This window comes from Rhineura floridana, chromosome 1, assembly GCF_030035675.1.
Source record: "Rhineura floridana isolate rRhiFlo1 chromosome 1, rRhiFlo1.hap2, whole genome shotgun sequence".
NCBI lineage: Eukaryota > Metazoa > Chordata > Lepidosauria > Squamata > Rhineuridae > Rhineura > Rhineura floridana.
In genome coordinates, this window is record NC_084480.1 from 174,833,193 (window position 1) to 174,852,855 (window position 19,663).

Here is a 19,663-nt window from a genome sequence, read left to right on the forward strand (position 1 = left end):
AGAATAAAATGCGCCTTTGCCTTATGAAAACTGGAAACATATTCAGAAATAAAACAGACTGTTTATACTACCCTCTAGTGGTGATTTGAAGTAATTTCCATTATTTAAAAAAAGTTACAACTTTGCTGTCTTTCTGTTTTTCTTGTAGCTATTGTTGAACGGCAGTTTTTCCCTCAGTGTGCTTTTAGCACCCCCTCGAGATCTCTGCCTTAGTCCCATCCCCAGCCCTGCTTTCTGTCATATGGGCTGTGGGAAAGGCTTACAGCAAGTAGAAAAAGTGACCCTGCCTGAGCCAGAGGTGGGGAATTTGTGGCCCTCCAGATTTTGGACTGCAGCTCCCACCATCTCTGACCCTTGGCCCTATGAGCTATGGCTGATGGGAGCTTGGGGAGGGCCACAAGTTCCTCACTCCTGGCCTAAACTTTAGAGCAGTCTGATTGGGAACACGCTGGCTGGTCAATCTCAAGGACTGCACAGCTCCTTTGCTACTAAGACTTGGTTGTTTCCCTGAGGTGTGCCCTGCGGATACAGTCCTTGGGTGCCTTGACAACTGGCCTATGGGTTTTTTTGCTTTTCTCTGTATGAGTAGCGTGCTTAGTGTTCAGAACTTGGACAAAAAAAAAAGTAGAAAAACACAGTGTTCATGGGATTTGCATAGCTTACAGGTGGAGAGCCTATGACCGGGCCCACAAGCAATTCTCATTTTATGCAGTCCTTGACCCGCCTGAAGCTGCCTTATCAAAGTTTCTTCCTTCCTGTTTATTTCCATTTCCCCCCCCGGCTTCTTAAAATGTCTCAGCCCCCACTCTTCTAGGTAGTTTCAGAACAATTAGAAGGGGAAGTATTTTTGTTTTTAGTCTGCTGTATTAAAATATATATATTCTGTAAGTGTATTTGAGAATAAGCCCATCAAACCCAATGGGTCTTACCTATAAGTGGACCTGGATAGGGTTGAGAATTCTAAATTAGATGTGGTGGAAACTGAAGCCAGATGGTCTTTGAATTAATGGATCCAGAACACTTTTGTGCCTGCCTCTGACCATCTTCAGTTCTTGTTCCTCCCACTGCCAGCATGCAACTCCCCTAAAAACATTTTTGCCCTTGACATAGCTGCTTGGTAAAAGACGTCGGAATTCTATTGAGTTGCGTAGCGGTACGGAGAGTATTGAGCGAGCTTAGTGTGTGTGTGTTTGAATCTTTGCTAAGATTCTACCTTCCCTGCAAATTAGTCAGAGACTTTAAGCTTTAAAATAAGAAACAACTACTTTATTCTGGAAGTACATGCTTGATAGGAAAGAGTTCTATATCTAGCTTACTGGCTATGCTGGAGCAGCCTGCACTGGTCCCAGTGCTGGCCCTCATCCTGGTTGAGAGGAGAGACACAGAGAAGATGACTGCTCACCTCTCGAGAGAAAGAGAACACAGAGAAAGGCGGGAAGGAACTGAGATCAACATTCCTTTGCTTATCAGCCTAGCAGGAAGGGAAGAGGGGGCAGGATCAAAGGGATAGGTATAGCCTTAACCAGCAAGAGGTCTAGCTCTCAAGCTACCCTTATTAACCCCATACAGCCTCAACCCACCAAGTTGGAGTTGAACCTCATACATTCCAACAAAAGACAGCCAGTCAGTGAACATACAAAAATTAACATGAAAATCAGAGTTCAGAAAAAATGGCCCATGTGTAGGGCCAGCTAGACAGGCACTGCTATGTAGTTTTAATGCATGGATGAAACTGTAGTATTGGGAGGAAGGGTTTGGATTTGTTATGCACTGAGTAATATTTCGAGATAAGTCAAGCCTCAACAAAAAGGATGGGCTCCATTTGAACCGGGATGAAACCTGGCTGATGCTTAAAATAAAAAGGTGGCAGAGCAGCTTTTAAAGTGATTGTGGAGGTAAAATCAACAGGAACTGAGGAGGGCCCTGTTCAGAACAGAACTCCCTCCCCCCTGGATGAAGCGGAAAATTTTTATGATCATTTAATTGGAGGAGGGGTAGGCCTAGACACTGAGAGTGCAGGGGCACATCATAGCAATCCAGAGAGGCCAAAGCCCTGTAGACTAAAGCACAAGTAGCAAAGACATTTGGCAAGAGACACTTTATATAAAGCGTTTATATGCTCATACTAGACGCTACCGAGTCAAGATGATGGACAAACTGGAATGCTTAGTTTTAGAGGACAGCATTGACATAGTGAGCATAATGAAAACCTGGTGGAATGGAGAGAACTAGTTGGACGTGGTTATCTCTGGATATAAACTCTATAGATCTTTTTCTATATTAAGAGGTATAGAAATAGTTTAAATAAATAAAATAAAATAAATAATAAATAAATTATAGGAAGGCCAGCGAAGGACCTACTGGAGTTGGTGTCATTCTGTACATTAAAGAGGACATAGAGTCCAACAAGCTAGAAATCCCAAAGGGGCAGACTCCTCCACATAATTGTTAAAGGGGTGATATCAGGCCCTAAGAGTAATATAATATTGGGGATGTGCTATCTTCCCCCTGACCAAAATATTCAGAGCAATCTTGAGAATGAAATCAAAGAGGAAATCCTGTAGTAAAAGATGGTTTCAGTTGCACATACTTTGGGTACATGTGTGTTCCAGTCTCAACAAAGGATTAGAATTTCTTAGGTACCCTAGATGGCTGTGCCCTAGAACAGTTAGTCATGGAACTGTCTGGGGGAGGGGGCAACCCTGGACTTAATCTTAAGTGGCACCCAGGACCTGTGATATGTGTTGTTGAACTGATGGTAACAGTGACCGTGTTGTATCAAATTCATTATATATGTAAATAGACAATTGCCAAGAAAATCCGTCACATTTGATTTCAAAGGAGGAAACTTCCTCAAAATGATGGGATTGGTAAAGGTGAAAGGAAAGTCAAGAGGGTCAAATCTCTCCAATTCTTTGGAGTTTTTAAAAACCACAATATTAGAAGATAAAAAGATAAAAAAAGGTGCCACCAGGGCCAAGGGGATGCCTGTGTGGTTAATGAGCAAAGTCAAAGAGCTATTAGAGGCCAAAGGGCTTCCCTTAGAAAATGGAAATCTTGTCCAAATGAGGAGAACAAAACTTTGGGGAAAAAATGCAAGAAGACAATAAGGGATGCTAAAAAAGAATTTGAGGAGCATATTGCTAAAAATGTAAAGACTAACAACAAAAATATTTAAATGCATTAGCAGCAGGAGACCATCTAGGGAAGGTTTGGACCTTAGGATGACAAGGGAGTCAAATGTGTCCTAAAGGAGGATAATGAGATTGCAGAGATTTGTCAGTTTTTATTTTGTCAATCAAGCCTAGAACGTTGTCTCTTGTCAAAAATTCAGATTTCCTTCCTGTGAAAGTTAGGTCAGGCACAGGGATCTACCCTATATTTTCTGCTGTGAGGAGAAGCTCCAAAAGGACCTCTCCACACAAGTGAATGGGCACTAAAATGGCAAATGCAAATTCAATGTAAGCAAGTGTAAAGTGATGCTCATTGAGGCAAAAAAATCTTAATTTCACATATATGCTCATGGGATCTGAACTGGCAGTAACTGACCAAGGACAATACCCTGGGTTCGTAGTGGATAGCTCAATAAAGATGTCAACCCAGTGTGTGGCGGCCGTGAAAAAGGCAAATTCCATGCTATGGATCATTAGGAAATGCATTGAAAATAAATCTGCCAATATCATAATGCCGTTCTACAAATCTATGGTGCAACCTCATTTGGAATACTGTATACAGTTCTGGTCAGCTTACCTCAAAAAGGACATTGTAGAGTTGGAAAAGGTTCAGAAATGGGGAACCAATCAATGGGATGGAACAGCTCCCGTATGAGGAAAGGTTACAACATTTGTGGCTTTTTAGTTTAGAGAAAAGGTGAATGTTTTATACTATACTGATATTTGTATACTAAAAATGAAATACAACTTTATTGAAAAAGAAAGGCATATAAGAGGCAACAAGATAGAAGTATGTAAAATTTTACATGGTATGGAGACAGTGAATAGAGAAGTTTTTCTCCCTCGTAACACTGGAACTTAGGGACATTGTACTCCCCCTGAAGGAGCAGGTTTGTAGTATAGGGGTGCTTCTGGAACCATCTGTGTCACTGGAGGCCCTGGTGACCTCAGTGGATAGGAGTGTCTGGTAAGCCAACTGCAGCTGTTTCTGGACCAGGATAGTTTGACCACTGTTGTCCATGCACTGGTAACCTCCAGGCTGGATTACTGTAATGTGCTCTATGTGAGGCTGCCTTGAGGTTGGTCTGGAAGCTGCACTGCGGTGGTGCGACTGCTCATTGGGGCCGGGTGTCGTCAACATGTTACCCCACTGCTGAAAGAGTTGGGCTGGCTTTTAATTAGCTATGGGGCTAACTTCAAGATGTTGGCTTTGATGTATAAAGCTTTGTGCAGCTTGGGACCAGGACACCTGAAAGATTATCTGACTTCCTATATACCCAGTCACAGGGGTGTAGTTGTCCAAGGTCTGGGGGAGGTCTTAGACTCCTTACTTTTGGGGGAGGGTCCCTATGTCTCCAGAATCCTATGAACCAATCAGCGTGAAAGGGAAGCATGTTCGCAACTGGGAAGAGCCTTCTAACATGCTCCCTTGTCCTTTCCTCCTAACTCGAGCCAATCAGAGTGAAATGAGGTGAGTCAGCCATTGAGAAAACTTCTCAGTAGCTAACACACTCTCCATTCATGCTGACTGGCTACTAGGGAATCTGTTGTTGTGGGAGAAGGCAGTAACAAGGATGTCATTCTCAACCCACCTGCAAAAAATGTTGTGGAGAGTGAGAATTCTGTAACTGCAGAAGTGACAGTGAATCCTGGTGATAGTATCCCGTCGATATCAACCAGGCAGTTTGGTAGCAGTAGGAGATAAATGTGTGGACACTGAATTCAGTATTGAAGCAATATCTCTGACAGAAAGGACAGTCAAATGGTGACAGTGACAGAGAAGCAGAAAGGAGTATTCAAGACTGGCCAGGTTATTCTATAATCTTAGAAGGGGATGTGGCTGTGACTATCATGAAGGGACCTGCGCTTCTGAATTTGCCACTATGCTACTGCCCAGTCGATCACTGTGTTGTGGAGGTGAGGGTCTCCTGCAGATACCATCTTACCAGGAGGTCTGTTCTGCACAACATAGGAATTAGGCCTTTAGTGTTGAATTGCCTTGTGTTAAATATGTTGTCTTTTTGGTGCCTACTGAAGACTTCCCTCTTTCAACAAACTTTTTAGTAGAGACCTTGAAATTGTTTTAAATATGTTTTTACTATTTGATCGCTTGTTGTTTGCCACCCTCAGCTCCTTTTAGGAGGTGGGGGGGAGGATATAAATTAAATTATTTATTTATTTATTGCATTTATATACTGCCTCATAGTGAAGCTCTCTGGGCGGTTTACAACAATTAAAAAAATGTTCTTATGTTCTTGTCACTGTTCTTGTTTATGCTTTGCATGAGTGAATAAAGAAAGCTTTCATTGATGAGAACAATTTTAACATTCTCTTGGTTAAAATCTTGTTTTCTTTTTGTCTTTCCTTCATGCAGCCTTACATCATAAGAAGCTTTTAAAATAGAACAAAGACAGTTGATACAATAAATCTACACTTAAGTCTTATACTGTACTGGTCACCTTTAAGTAACAAGTGAGCAGTCACCTCATTCTTATTTAGATTATCATATTATTAGTTGACTTATTTCAGTCACTCTGTATGTCTTCCATTGATATTTAGTAAACAGTAATAAGCTCAAGTACAAAATTTTGTTTGTTTTATTATTTATTATTTGATTTATATCCTGCCCTTCCTCCCACAAAGTTCGTGAGGCCTTTTAGTGGAGAGCCCAAAAGCTCCCTCTCTTTCTCCTTCTCTCTCCTTCAACTATCAGGTATGCTACCACCAGCTCTTCGTTTTCCCTCTGACCTTGAGACAAGGACAATCCTTGAAAATATGTGTGATTAATATTAGTTAGGAAGATGAAGGAGCATCCAGACCCCACCTCTTCCTCTCGAGGTAGCAGGACAGCTTGCTTTCTTCCAATCCTTTCTAGACATGAGTGTGTAGCATAGGTCCAAGGGATCTAGACACAGTGGGGAGAAGAAAATGTCTCATGAGTAGCCACAAACACACATCAGTCCCCAGCAGCTAATTTAAAAGAGTTTATGAAGACTAAGATTTAGGAGAGCAAATAGGGAAAGGCAAAACAGTGTAGCAAAGAAACATTTCAAGCCTATCTGCCCAGCTACTTACACACATCCTGGATGGTCAGATGGATGATGAGGGACAAAGAGGGAGAAAGGAATGTTGGTCACATTCCATCTTTAAGGGCTCTTGGTGGGCTCTCATTAGCAGGTGGCTCTGAGCAGCCAAGCACATAGTCCAGAATATAGCTAAGGGCAAGAGGATGAAGCATCAAGGTGTCAGTGGCAAGGGAGGTGGCTGTCAAAAGTGTTAATTACTGCTAGAGGGCCCCCCATCCATGACAGACATCAATCTGCAGCTTGTGTATTCAGGTCTGGCAGAAGAGAGATGTAACCTCCCCACTGACACATAATGGAAGACCAGTGAATCTGAGTAATCCTAAGGGATAGGCTACAGTGCAAAACTGGGCTACAGGCCTCACTTCAGTTATTCCATTACAATATACTTTGTGTCTCCCCCCCTTCCTGAAAACAATTGCAGCTGATGTTTGAATCTAAAACGTAGAACTGTCTGGAATGTGCTTGTCTCATTCCAGCATTTCAGTCTTCAACCTAGACATCAGACTGCTGTGCGTTTTGCCCTTCTTCTACTTCTTGAAAATGGGTTTGGGAGGCCAAGCTGAAATCCATAGAATTCCCTAGCTGAATTCCATAGAAACATAAAATGGTGTCCTGAATTTGTACATCAGGGGTAGCCAGTGTGATGTCCTCCAGATGATATTGTGGCCTTGGGCTCCTTCTAGGAAGAAGGGTAGGATACACATTTAATAAATACATACATAAATAATGTTGGACTACAGCTTGCATCATTTCTGACCACTAGCCTTGCTGGCTGGGACTGATGGGAGTTGCAGTCCACAAGTTCATTATTCCTGGTACTTATCAGCTTCTTGTCTCCTGCCTCCTGTGAGCAAGGCAACGTTTGTTGGCAGTAGGAGCAAGGATTGAGCCAGCAGTGCAGATCAGTGGTGGGAGGCGTTCATCAGAATCCAGAGCTGAGTTAGCAAGGCAATGCAAGCAGCTTCCCCAAAGAGCTGTTGCAGTAGCAACCAACAGTCAGAGACCCAGAATTATACAGCAGTTCCACCTCTTCCCCCTGATGTGGTGCACATGCCCGTGCTTGCCTCCTTCTCTCAGGAAGAACTGGGGTGGGTGGGCTCAGGATGTCAAATGGGCACTGCATTTTTGGTACTAGACTTCGGTGCAAGCCCATTGTCACCTTTGCTCCTGCAGGCCTGAGGGTGCTAGTGAAGGTTCTGAAGTTGGAATGAGGGTTCCATTGAGGAACAAGGGTCCTCTGTGTTACAGTCTCACAGGACAGGGTCCCAGTCTGAACTTGGGTGTACTGTAACATCCTGCTGCTCTTTGGAGAGAAGATCTCATTAGGCTCAAGACCTGGGCACATGTGTGTTAGAAGTGGGGCAAGAGCAACTCCTGTTTTGTTCTTTTGTTTATGTTCCAGAAGGGAGATAGAGTTAGGATCCTCCAGATGGATAGGCTTGTTTACCCTTACCTGTGATGCTCTGACTGACTTCCTTCTGTTGCTAGACTGTTGCATCTTTAGGGAAGCTTACCTGCCCCTCCTCCTTCCACCCTTTCCACTCCTTTGTTCTCCGACTGTCGGGGAGAGAGGAGACATCCCTTTGTCTCTGCTCTCTCTCCTACCATGAGGCTAACTCCCACACCTGGGCGTTATGCCTCCAAGTTAGTTAGAACTAGGTATGCCTTTTTTATATATATACTATGTATTTCTATAAATAAAGTAGCTTTTCTTATTTTACTAAGTCTCAAGTCTCAGTGATGCTGATGCAGGGTAAAAGCCTGCTTTCTTAGGCAAACACACTCACATGCTGGCACACTCGCATTTCAGCACCCGCTGTTACTCTGCTGCTGTGGTGTTGCTTTAAACTAAATTAAGCACACAATTACACACAGCGCAACAATGTGGCCCCTGACACTCTTGTTCTGATACCTCAGTCTTCGGTGCAGATATTATTCTACAATATATTTTGCAGATTTTCCCCACCTTTGAAAACTGGTGTGTTGTTGTTGAGGTCATTCTGGCATTCAAAACTGAAATACAAACTTGTGCATTATAATAAATGAAAATGCTGAATTGGTGAGCATGCAAGTTCAAGCAAAGACCTCACTTTGTTCTGTCAACTAGTAAATGAAACTGTTCAAGGGGCCTTACTTTCAAAATCACATTGCAATATAGTTTGCACCCCTTCCCCATGAAACAGGTGCAGGGGTCAACTTCATTGAGGCAGAGAATAATGTATAAACACACCAACTTTCATCTTCATATCCCAACCGTAAACACATATATTGTATTATAATGTATTTTGTATGTTTCCTCCTCCCCTTGAAAATGGATGCAGAAGGACTTCCCAGGAGGATCCCTCCGCCTGTGCTGCCTCTGAGACGGGCTCCCATCTTGGATGAAACCTTTTCAGTTTTAAATCCAGTCAGAAGGGTTTTTTTTGACTGGGGATAATTTCTTCCGGATAAGGAAGAAACGTGAGATTTCCCACACAGCTTTGTTGTGTTTGTTGGAGACTGGAATTCATTAGCATTGTCTGTGAAAGAAGGTCTTCCAGCAGCTCGGACGGAGCTAGGATTTCTAGCTAGCTCAGCTGAATAAGTGAGCGGTTTTTTTTTCTTTAAAGAAAAACGGATTAACAGGCAAGTTTTCTCCTGTCTATGCTCATTATTTTGTTATCTATATAGCTAAACAGATTTGTCAAAGAACCAGCAATTAAGAAAACCTGGGTGAGTCAAAACCTTCTCTTTTACTCACGGAACTAAGGGGGAAGAAAATAAAAATAGCCTATCTTTTTTTTTATTGCAAAAAGCTGGCACGGAAATCAGCATTATAAAGATTACAACGGATGAGGGGTTTCTGATTGGATTTTTTTTTTGATTTATAAGACTTTTGTGTAATATATGTCTGGGACTATTTTTTCTGGTCTACTTTTTTTTTGACGAATCTGCTCATTCTTTCTGCTACTAGTTATTTGGATGCTGTGAACTAAAGCTGTTTTTGCACTTCTGGGCATATAAGAGATAAGGAAATCCGTGCTGTTTAGAGTGTGACGTCAGTTGGTTTGAAAGATTAACTCCTTTGTAACTGGATAAAGAAATAAACTGCTCTTTGCTTGGGACATTGAAAATTGAAGGAGTTTTGTTCCTTTGGTTTTAAGAATGACAATTAAGAAGATCATGGATGTACAAGAAGGAACTTTATCTTTAGATATGTTTCAGAAAATAATGAATGGGATTAAGTCAATAAAACAAGAACTGAGAAATAATAGACAAGCGTTGAGAATTGAATTTGACGAAATGAGACAGGAGCTGAAAGAAATTCAGGATTCTATGAGAAAGGAGAATAAAGATAGATCTGGAAAACCAAAAAAGGATGAAAGAAAAATTAAAGGCAAGGTTCAAACTATGGAGATTGGATTAAATATGGACTTGGAAAAAGATTTGGATTTCCTGGCTGTGATGGATCCTGGAGACAAATATTATGGTTTGGAACTCAGCGTTGTCCCTGAAGGAATTGATGAAGAGATTGGAGATAAAGATATTATCGGTTCGAAAAAATTCCTGGATTGGAAGGATTTGATGGAACTTGAAATGGAGAAAGTTAACAGAATTAATCCCTGTTTTGTGTCAATGGAAAAACCTTCAAGAGATGTGCTAGTGTATTCTGTAAAAAAGAGGAACAGAGATGCGGCTTTGCAACAATACTTCAGTGATACGTTCGGAATTGATGGCAAGGAAATATCTGTGATAAAGGAAATTCCTATCAGACTCTTATTATATGATTATGACAGCAAGATTACTGGGTGCGTAAAGATGGAAGATGGAAGATGGAACCAACACGGATAATGGAAGAAGAGCGATTTGAAATTACTGGACTTAGTAGACTTGATGAGTTGGATTAATTGACATGTTTATCTAGAAAAAAAATTGATGGACATATATCTCAAGGATTGGAAACTTCTCTTTGACTTTTTGTGGAAGAATAAAATGATATGATGTTAATGAGATTTGATACCAACTAAGATAACAGCTGGAGGAAGGTGATTTTATAATCTATTAAGAGACAGGCTTGTTATATATTATAGACTTATAGCTGAACTACGACAAATCGGAAGTCAATATTTTTTTCTTTTTTTATTGTATTAGTTATTGATTTGTGTTTTTTCTTTTTGTATTGTTTTGGTTTTGAAAATTTGAATAAAAATTAATTGAAGAAAAAAAAAAAAAGCAACAAAGCCGAGCTGCCCTGGGCTCCTGCTGGGAGAAAGGGCAGGATATAAATCAAATAATAAATAAATAAATAAATAACAATTGAAACACTGAAAAAAAAATGGATGCAGAAGGTGAGTAGATCTTTGAACTTCATACAGATTTTTTTTTAAAGAATACTGTTCCTCTACCAAGCTCAAGGTGGTATACCTAGTTTTCCCCCTCCCCATTTGGTCCTCACAACAACCTCATGAAGTGGGAGACAGAGACTGGTCCGAGATCCAAGATCACACACTGGTCCAGTGAGTTCTACCCACCCCATCTTATCCTCACAACAACCCTGTAAGGTAGATTAGGCTGACAGACAGTGACTGGCTCAAGATCACTCAGTGAGCTTCATGGCTGAGTGGGGATTTGAACCTGCATCTCCCAGGTCCTAAGCAGACACATGCCAACTGTCACCATGATATCTCAAATGTTCAAGGGAGATATCCCATTACAATGTGATTCATATCTGTGGAGAGCGGTCACTGTACGGTCCTCACTCTGCCTTCCAGTTGGTGACAGCAGGGCTGCTCAGGGCAATCCAACATTCACAGTTGCTTTCACAGGTGGGTGTTGACATCTACTGTCCAACCTGGAAGATGCCTAGGGTCAGCAGAGTGGCTGCCCAAGGGAAGGCAGGCATGGTGAAGTAGTACCAGTTAAATGGCCAGGAGGGTGAGGGGGGAGAGAGAGAGAGAGAGAGGAGGCTGGCTGGAGGCAGGACCATGACCTAAGCCTGAGTGGAGTGGTCTACTTCCAGAAGAGATGAAGCCAGGCAGACAACACAGAAGAAGGGAAGAAAGGAAGGCATTGAAGGAAGTGGGGGGAGCAGAGGAAGGGACAGGCAAGCCCAGCACACTTGGACTAGAGCATGAAGGCCAAGGGCCTCTTAACGGACTAGGGGACTGGAGAAGAACAGAGGGAGAGCAAGTGTGGCAACACTTACTGAACAGTGCATCCAATGTCTCCAAGTCTGGGACCTCAGGAACCTTAAAAGACCCATTTCCCTACAACAGCACCCACCACCATGCCTCCTGTACTACTTGGAAGAATACGGTCCAGTTGGCATTGACCCCCTTCACCTTTCCTCATACCTGCATATGGCTGGCTATGACAGCTGTCTAAAACTAGAAGTGTGTGTACAACACCAAAGTTAGACACTTTTCCTCCACTTCAGCTGCCTTTCAGGAAAATGTTTAAAATGCTCACATTCCATTATGCATCTGGAGAACCGCATTGAGCTATGATTCTCCTGATACGGCTCCTACTTGCTTTGGCTGGAAAAAATAACCAAATCTGATTTAGAGATGAAAACAACAACGACAATACTCTGCTAGTTTAAGATCAGGATTATTGTTATTTTATGTTGAGTCAAGCTCTACAAGGCTTGGAAATGGAAAGCGAAGGCTTACACCTTAACAGGCGTGTCGTATGATCAGCAGTAATGTTGTGCAATCTCACAAACAGTGCTTGCTTACAACTCAACCACAGTCTTCCTCAGTCTTTGAGGCCTAATCCAGCTTTTGTTTTATTGAACATTGTAAGCCACTCTGGGAGCCTTTTTCAACTGAATAGGAGAGGTAAAAAAAAAAATACTTCAAACAAAAGTCGGGTGCCTGGCTGGATTGCCCCTCAGCTGTAAGATTAAAAGTGTTCTTCAAAGCTGGAAAACACCAATTGCTTTTTACATTTCCCATAATAATAAAAAAGAGTAGGCACCTATTGAATGCTCCTTGTGATATCACTTGGCAATGAACAATGCAATCCCCACCACAGTCATGAAAATTTAAAAACACTTGTGTTTTTAATTGGAAAAAAGTGCCATTGTGAATATCAACACAAAACATTACTGCAAAACAGGAGGGATCTTCATGACTAAAGCAGGTTGGATAAACAATGAAATCCTGTGCATGTCTACTCAGAAGCAAGTATTGCTGAGTTGAATTAAAATTAACTCCCAGATAAATGCATGCAGGGTTACAGTTTAGGCTCATTTATTGCTGAATGCAGATATTCCTGGGCATGAACTGGGGGTTCTCTGAAGCAACGCAAAGGATACCTTGTCAGAAGATGAATTTGCAACAAATTGGACACATTGCTTCCAGATGACCTATTTGTTAAGCACTAATCTTGATTGTTTGTGGTAAGATTATACAACATTGTGCAAAGCAAGTGTTATTTCACACTGTCAAATGCATTTTGCTGTCACTTTCCGTATTCCAAAAAGTCTGGTCTTTTGGGGATGCGGGGATGTTGTGCAAGAGCTCAAGATCAACTATAATTGCACAACCTGAATTTGCTGGTATGTGAATGAATCCCACTTGAAAATAGCAAGAGTTTGGAAGTGCCCACAATTCCTTTAAAATATATGGTAATGTTAGACTCTTTGTATCTTGGTGACTTGTGAAGTTTTCTTTCTTTCTTTGAGCACTTTCCAGTCACAGCACTCAAGATCTCATTCAGTTTATTATTATTAAATATTTTAAAAAATCAAAAGCAGCAAGGTTTTTGTTCTGTCATTTGATGAGTTCTGACTTCATCTCATCCATTCATTTGAATTTTCTTGTTGGTCCTTCCCGAGCCATCGTTGTAGACCCTAAATCAGGGCTGGCATCAGTATAGCTCTAAAGATTTATTTTTTTTAATCTGTAAAAATCTCTTATTTTAGCACAATGGAGTACAAATTAAAAAAGTAAAACTTGGTAGAAAAAATTCCTTGCAGACAAATATTTAAAGAGATTTGTGCTGGTCTTGTTCCATTCATTCCCAAGGCAACAATATCTTTGGGAGATCATTTTAATGATAGACTGCAGGAATGACCAGCTTCTGTATTCTCTCAGGGCCACTCTGTTCTTTCTGTTTTCCAGAAAGTAGTTGAGGGACCAGAAATATATTTTGCTACCTGACCAGACTTCTTCACAAGTGTGGGGGCTCCACTGTGAAGCTGACACTACTTAGTAAGAAGGGCTTTCAGTTACAGAGCATTGAGGAATATTACAACTATCTGAAAACTTGTTTACCCTTCAAGTGAAACTGTGGATAGCTTTTAAAAAATCATGGGTGGTAGCCAGCTAAGTCATTGAAATCTGTGAATTTAAGTACACTGATTTTAGTGGGTCTACTCTGAGTATGACTTAGTTGGAAACAACTCTGTCTTTTAAACTAGATTGGATCTCCAGCTTAGCAGGTTGCCAATTGGCTATCCTTAATATATTGGATTTGTCTGCTTGAATGAGGTGCTAGACGTTGAGTCATTGCCAGCCTCTTTATTTCCCTGCACTCATTCACATTCTGATCCCTACCTATGCAGATCTCTTGCTCTGAACATGTATGTTAACACTAGCCAATTACCTTTTTCTTGGACAAGACTTGGGTTCTTACCCTATGATCAACTGGTTATCAATTGAAGGCAATTTAGATTAGAAGTTTCCAGAAAGGTAGCTGTACTACTCTCTTGCAACAAAACAAAGAGTCTTGTGGCACCTTAAAGACGACATTATTTCATAAGCTTTCATGGTAGCAGTCCACTTCGTCAGATCACCCACCACCACCATGTGTATGTGCACCTATAACTCAGGATAACACTTCACACATCTGTTGAAGTGGAATGTGGTTCAAGAAAGCTTTATAAACAATAAATGTTGTCAGTCTTTAGGTTCCACATGACTCCTTGATGCTTTTTGACAAAAAGTGTTTCACAGTCAACTGGTACTATTAAACCATTATTTATTTATGTATTTATTTATAAAATTTCTTCCCTGCCCTTCAACCATCAGGTTGGGGGAGGAGGTTACAGCAATAGAAAATACAACAATCATCTTGGTGGGTGATTCGGTCGAAGCCCTGGTTGATCTCTGGAATGGGGAAATGACCAGGGCAGTAGGCATGATTGCTCCTGAGCATCCCCTCTCATGGAGTGGAGCCAACCCAGCCCCCTGATTCTCTAGGGCACTGGTAGTGATGAAACAAGTGAGATGACGACTAGAGTGATGTTGGCGGAAAACTCAGAGTGAGTTCAACTGAACACAGGCTACAGCCTATTTGAAGGCCTGCTCCATGGCAATGTGGGCAGCAATTTTTTTTTTCCTTTGCCACCATTGCGTCTGTAAAGAGCTGTCCAGCACAGAGCTCTTTTGAGTGGTTAGGGGTCTCTTGCAATCTGCCCCACAAGAGGAAAATTCAGACCACTCGACAGCCCACTGTGAATGATTTGCCCAGCACTTTGCAGACAGCGCTCAGATTTATTCTGGCTTGGACCTACAGTTGACACAGGCCCAGTGGACGTAGCTTTGTCCCCTGCTTGTCCAGTGTTAATGGATACTTTTCAATTTGTACAGCCCAAGGATGTGGACAGGAACGTTGGAGAGGCGAGGGCCACCACATGTGTGCTAGATCCTTGACCTGGCTCATTAAAAAGGCCAGGTGGGGACTAGCCGAGTAGGTAAAGGGAGTGGTTAATGCCTCTCTACAGCACGGCAGGGTTCTAACATGTCTAAAGGAGGCAGTTGTAAGACCCCTATTGAAAAAGCCTTCCCTGAATCCCACTGTGTTGAATAATCATTGGCTAGTCTCCAATATTCCATTTCTGAGTGAAGTACTGGAGCATGTGGTAGTGTCTCAGCTCCAGGGGTTTCTAGATGAGACGGATGATCTAGATCCATTTCAATCTGTCTAAAGGCGGGATTGTGGGATGGAGATGGCTTTGGTCACCTTGGTGCATCACCTACACCGGGAAATGGATAGAGGAGTGTGTCCCTGTTGGTTCTGCTGGATCTCTCTGCAGCTTTTGACACCATCAGCAATGGTGTCCTCCAGGGCTGCCTTGCTGGGATGGAACTTGGAGGCACTGTTTTGCAGTGACTCTGTTCCTTTCTGGAGGGGCAAGCCCAGAAAGTGATACTGGGGAATTCCTGTTAGACTCCTTGGTTGTTGGTCTGTGGACTCCCTCAGGGTTCTGCTCTGTCCCTCATGCTATGTAATATATACATGAAAACCTGTGGGAGAGGTTGTCCAGAACTATGGGATCCGGTGTCACCAGTATGCTGATGGCACCCAACTCTATTTCTCTTTTTTACCTAAATCCAAGGAAACTGTATCGGTTCTAAACCAGTGTCTGTCACCAGTAATAGATTGGATGGGGGCAAACAAACTGAAGTTTAATCCAAACAAGACAGAGGTGCATCTGGTCAATCAGACGGCAGAACAGGGAATAGGGATTCATCCTGTTCTGGATGGGGTCACACTCCCCCTGAAGACATAGGCTCTGAGTTTGGATGTACTCCTGAACTCAGCCCTGAGCCTGGATGCCCAGGGTTTGGCGGTGGCCAGTTGTGCATATTTATTTTATTTATTTATTTAATTTCATTTATAAACCGCCCATAGCCAATGGCTCCCTGGGCGGTGTACAACATACAATAATACAATAAATGAACAAAATCACAGATAAAAATACAAATTCATAACAACACTAAATGATATTAGCATAGCTAAAACATTAAAACAGTAAAATACATAGAAATATATTAAAATGCACCAACTGTGCCCATTCCTGGGGATGTCTGATCTGGCCACAGTGACACATGCCTTGGGCACCTCCTGTTTGAATTACTGGAATTCACTCTATGTGGGGCTGCCTTTGAAGAAGGTTCAGAAACTGGGCCAAAGAGCTACAGCCAGATTGTTAACTGGGGCTGGTTAGCAAGGGACTCCCTTGTTACAATAGCTCCACTGGTTGCTGGTCTGTTTCCAAGCACAATTAATAGTGCTATCTATCTATCTATCTATCTATCTATCTATCTGTCTGTCTGTCTGTCTGTCTGTCTGTCTGTCCTATTTAATCTATCTATCTCTGTCTGTCTGTCTATTCTATTTAATCTAATCTATCTATCTGTCTGTCTGTCTGTCTATTCTATTTAATCTATTTAATCTAATCTATCTATCTATCTATCTACCTACCTACCTACCTACCTACCTACCTACCTACCTACCTACCTACCTACCTATCTATCTATCTATCTATCTATCTATCTATCTATCTATCTATCTATCTATCTATCTATCTATCTATCTATCTATCTATCTATCTGCCTCCTTGCCTGCCTGTCTATTCTATTTAATCTATTTAATCTATCTATCTATCTATCTATCTATCTATCTATCTATCTATCTGTCTGTCTGTCTGTCTGTTCTATTTAATCTAATCTATCTATCTATTATTATTATTATCATTATTATTATTTCAATTTATATACCGCCCTTAGCAGAATAGCTCTCAGGGCGGTGAACAAACAAGATAAAATACAATATATCATAGTAAAAAATCACAAAAACATGTACAAACAAACAACAGAAAGCACAACAAAAACGAAATACAACACAAATTAAGAAGGATACATGTTAAAAGTAGAAAGATTAAGAAAATTAAAAGATTAAAATGCCTGGGAGCATAAAAAGGTCTTTACCTGGCGCCAGAAAGATAGAAGTGTAGGCGCCAGGCGTACCTCTTCGGGGAGGCTGTTCCACAACTCAGGGGCCACCACAGAAAAAGCCCTAGATCTAGTAACCACCCTCCGGGCTTCCCGATGAGCTGGTACCCGGAGGAGGGCCTTAGATTCTGAACGAAGTGAACAGGTAGGTTCATAGCGAGAGAGGCGTTCCACAAGGTATTGAGGTCCCACGCCGTGTCTGTCTGTCTGTCTGTCTGTCTATTCTATTTAATCTAATCTATCTATCTATCTATCTATCTATCTATCTATCTATCTATCTATCTATCTATCTATCTGTCTGTCTGTCTGTCTGTCTGTCTGTCTGTCTGTCTGTCTGTCTGTCTGTCTGTCTGTCTATTCTATTTAATCTATTTAATCTAATCTATTTAATCTAATCTATCTGTCTGTCTGTCCATCTGTCTATTCTATTTAATCTATTTAATCTAATCTATTTAATCTAATCTATCTATCTATCTATCTATCTATCTATCTGTCTGTCTGTCTGTCTGTCTGTCTATTCTATTTAATCTATTTAATCTAATCTATTTAATCTAATCTATTTAATCTAATCTATCTATCTATCTATCTATCTATCTATCTATCTATCTATCTATCTATCTATCTATCTATCTATCTATCTATCTATCTATCTATCTATCTATCTAATCTCCCGCCCTTCCTCCCAGAAGGACAAACAAAACACTAAAAACACTCTAAAACATCTTAAAAACAGACTTTAAAATATATTAAAACATAACACCTTTAAAAACATATTAAAACAAAACATTTTTTAAAAATCTTTAAAAGAAAAACCTGTAAAAACATCTTAAAAAGCAATTTCAGCAGAGACGCAGACTGGGATAAGGTCTCGATGTAAAAGGCTTGTTGAAAGAGGAAGGTCTTCAGTAGGCACCAAAAAGATAACAGAGATGAAAATTCCAAAGTGTAGGTGCCACAACACTAAAGCTATTCTTATGTTGTGCGGAATGGACTTCCTGAGAAAATGGTATCTGCAGGAGGCCCTGCAGAGTGCAGTGATTGACTGGGTATATAAGGGGTAAGAAGCTCTTTCAGGTATCCTGGTCCCAAGCTGTATAGGGTTTTGTACACCCAAATCAAAACTTTGAACTTGGCCTGGGAGTTAATGGGAAGCCAGTGCAATTCTTTCAGCAGCAGAATGACATGTTGGCAATACCCTGCCCCAGTGAGCAATCACGTCGCATTTTGCACCAGCTGCAGCTACCAAACCAACCTGAAGGGCAGGCCCACATAGAGAGCATTACAGCAATCTAGCCTGGAGGTTACCAGTACATGGACAACAGTGGTCAGGCTATCTCAGTCCAGAAACGGCCACAGCTGTCTTACCAGCCAAAGCTAGTGAAAGGCACTCCTAGCCACTGAGGTCACCTAGGCCTCTAACAGCAAGGATGGATCCAGGAGCACCCCAGACTACAAACCTGCTCTTTCAGAGGGCATACGACCCCATCCAAAGCAGGCAACTGACCAATTATCTGAACTTGGGAACCACCAACTCACAGTGCCTCTGTCTTGCTAGGATTCAGACTCAGTTTATTGGCCCTCATCCAGCCCATCACTGAGTCCAGGCACCGGTCCAGGGCTTGCATGGCCTCTCCCAATTCAGATATTACAGAGAAATAGAGCTGGGTATCATCAGTGTACTGCTGACACCTCACCCCAAATCTTCTGATGACCGCTCCCAAGAGTTTCATATAGATGTTAAAGAGCATTGGAGACAAGATGGTACCCTGCGGCACCCCACAGCACAACTGCCAGGGGGCCAAAAGACAATCACCCAATGTTATTCTCTGAAAACGACCCTGGAGGTAGGATCAGAACCATTGTAAAACAGTTCCTCCAATACCCATTTCACTAAGTTGGCTCAGAAGGATACCATGGTCAACGGTATCAAAAGCTGCTGAGAGGTCAAGCAAGAATAACAGGGTCACATTCCCCCTGTCCTTCTCCTGATAAAGGCCATTCATCAGGGCGACCAAGGCTGATTCAGTCCCATAACCAGGCCTGAACCCAGATTGGAATGGGTCAAGATAATCTGTTTCATCCAAGAGTACTTGCAATTGCTGCGCCACAACCCTCTCAATCCCCTTTCCTAAAAAGGATGTATTCGTGACTGGGAAGTAGTTGTCACAAACCAATGGGTCCAGTGTGGGCTTTTTCAGGAGTGGTCGGATCACTGCCTCTTTCAGAGTGGCTGGGACTATTCCATCTCACAAAGACACATTGAACACACCCTGGATCTACTCGGTCATGCTCCCTTGGCAAGCTTTAATAAGCCAAGAAGGACAAGGATAGAGAGGTCATATTGTTGGTTGCATCATCACAAGCACCTTGTCCACATCATGAGGCTACATAAACTGAAACTGATCTGAAGAAGTTGCACTGGACACCTCACTGGGGACTACAGTAGATGTGGATGGGCCATCAAGATTGCTATGGAGGCAAGCTACTTTACCATCAAATTGCCTTGCAAATAATTCACAGCGGGCCTCCCAAGGGTCTAAAACTGCATTTCCTGGAGTTGGTGTCAACAGATCCCTGACAATTATGAGCCGTGACATGACCTATAAAGCCCTATACAGCTCAGGTCCAGGCTATCTGATGGAGCGCATCTTCCCATATGAGCCTGTCTGGACTCTGAAAT